Source organism: Schistocerca americana, unplaced genomic scaffold, assembly GCF_021461395.2.
Source record: "Schistocerca americana isolate TAMUIC-IGC-003095 unplaced genomic scaffold, iqSchAmer2.1 HiC_scaffold_340, whole genome shotgun sequence".
Classification (NCBI taxonomy): Eukaryota; Metazoa; Arthropoda; class Insecta; order Orthoptera; family Acrididae; genus Schistocerca; species Schistocerca americana.
Genome location: NW_025726061.1, coordinates 117501 through 120000, shown reverse-complemented (window position 1 = coordinate 120000; position 2500 = coordinate 117501). Strand labels below are relative to the sequence as shown.

Sequence of the window (2500 nt, the reverse complement as noted above, 5' to 3'; positions counted from 1 at the left end):
AGGTGGCGTCGTGGGTTGAAAACGCAGCGACCAGCGGTGGAGAATTGCAGTCCCAGGTACCGGAAGGTTTCACCCACACGTAGGGCGGGCACGGTGGCGTTGCCCGCTTTGAAGGTAACGTCGGCGTCGACCTTCACCTTCTTGTCGCGCCCAGACGCGACTAAGGCGAGGGTGAAACACTTCCGGGCGTTGATCTGCAGCCCCAGATGGGCGAGGGCTGCGACGGCTGCGTCGATGAGGGACTGCAATCCCCTCGCGGTCGATGCAAAAAGCAGGACGTCATCTGCGAAGGCCGCAGCGTTAACTCTGCGACCAAGGATCCGAGCTCCGATGTGGGAGGGAAGTTGACTCAAAACATAGTCCACCGCAAAATTGAAAAGGAGGGGGGAGAGGGGGTCACCCTGACGCACACCCCTAGCCGGCTGCAGGGGCACGCCCACGTCGGCGCCGCCCGCTATCACCGTCGTGCTACCCTCGTAACACCTTTCGACGTACTCAATAAAGCAATCCGGCAGGCCATGAGCCCTCAGCACGGGGCGGAGGGCGGCATGGTCCACCGAATCGAACGCTTTAGAGACGTCGATCGATGCCACAAAAACAGAGCGACAGGAGCGGACTGCGTCGGTGAGAGCAGTGTCCAAGATGAAGGTGTTTTCCAACATCCCATCCCGGGGGATGAATGCCCGCTGACGTTCGTCCACAGCACATGCACGCATCAGGCGTGACGCGAGAACCTTGTGAAAGGTCCGCGCCAACACCGAGCAGACCGTAATGGGGCGAAAGTCAGCGGGGGATGTTGGTGCAGCCGTTTTGGGGAGAAGTGACGTCCGGGCGCGAAGCAGACGCTCGGGGAGGGCGCGGGCCAGGAGGAAGAGGTTCAAGAGTTTCACCAGGACTTCATGCGGCAGGCGCCGCAGCTCCGCTGGAGTCAGGCCGTCCGGCCCGGCTGCCGATCCCCTGGGCGGCAAGGCAGCAGCGACCTCCTCACGTGTGACCGGCCCCCATAGGCACTCAGGAGCGACAGGCTCCGAGTGCGGGAGAAGGCGGTCACGGATGAAGCCGGCGGTGGAGATCGGCTTCTTCGTGAAGAGGTCCGCCCAGAAGTCCAGCAGACCGGGGATGTCGGGTGGCGGCTGCAGCAGGGTGCCGTCCAGCAAGCCGCGCACGCAACGCGCACGCGACCTACGGAAGGCGTCCTGTGTCCGCGCGTATTCCCAGCGGCGCCGCTTGCGCTTCTGCAGCGGCGGGGCGGCAGGCGGCCGCTTGGATGGTTGGCGCGGCCGCTGTGTCCTGGTGATCGACCTCTCCCCCCTGGACCCGACCGACGCAAGGGCATCCGGGAGCATGCCCAGGATGACATCGGGCGGCGTGCCCCGCCCCAGACCAATGACTCGATCCAGGGCAGAGAAACGCTGGGCGGAAGCAGGTAGCCCCGCCAGATGCTCCCAGATGGCGGCGTCAGTCGGCCCCTCCGGCGGCGGCCCGGTGGTGTCGGCCGCGAAGTCCTCGGCTGCGTCGACGGGCGGCGCAGCGGCCTCGCCCGCGTCAGGCAGCGAGCTCGCTGCTCCACGGCGGGACGCCGGCTCTTCACCCCGACCGATCTCAAGTGCCTCCATGAATTGGCGGACAAGCTGCTTGTGGGCAGCTTGCCGCCGTCGGCACTTGATTGCCTCAAGCGTTCGGTCGGGGAACATCCTGGTAAGTTCTTGATTTACAAAGAAGAACCGGGCGTCCCTCTCCAGGAACAGTTCGGCCTCTGCCTTGGCGAGCGACAGGACTTCTTCCTCCGTCCACCTCGCGCGATGCCTCTCCGTCACGATCTCAGCGTTGGCGGCCGCAGGGTGTTGGCGGCGGCGATGGACCCCGAGACCGTTCTTCGTGGTAAAAGTGCGGTGGCACTCACTGCAAGCAAAGGGAGCTACACAAACTATCGCATTTTCGTTACGGCCGGTTGGCCGGATAGGTGCTGGGGTAGCTGGGGTGGCACCTTCAGCGGAAGGGCCACCATCTCTTGTTTCTTGTCGGCTGCCCCCAACTATAAAGGGATAATGCGAGGGGGGGCTGGTAACCCCCCCAAGCCCCTGGTGCGGTCTTCCACTCTGCAAAAATCAGCGGGCCCACGAGAAGGGGTTACTCCCGCCGTTTACCCGCGCTTGCTTGAATTTCTTCACGTTGACATTCAGAGCACTGGGCAGAAATCACATTGCGTCAACACCCGCTAGGGCCATCGCAATGCTTTGTTTTAATTAGACAGTCGGATTCCCCCAGTCCGTGCCAGTTCTGAGTTGATCGTTGAATGGCGGCCGAAGAGAATCCGCGCACCCGCGCGCCCCCGGAGGAGCACGCTAAGGCGGACGCGGCCTCGCAGCAAGGAAGATCCGTGGGAGGCCAAGGCACGGGACCGAGCTCGGATCCTGCACGCAGGTTGAAGCACCGGGGCGCGAACGCCGCGCAGGCGCGCGCATCCTGCACCGCCGGCCAGCACGAGGCCAACCAACGG

General features: G+C 64.1%; 1 pseudogene; it reads right to left on the bottom strand.

Moving 5' to 3' along the window:
• LOC124580695 overlaps positions 1–2500 on the bottom strand; it is a 7771-nt pseudogene that overhangs the window by 2773 nt on the left and 2498 nt on the right.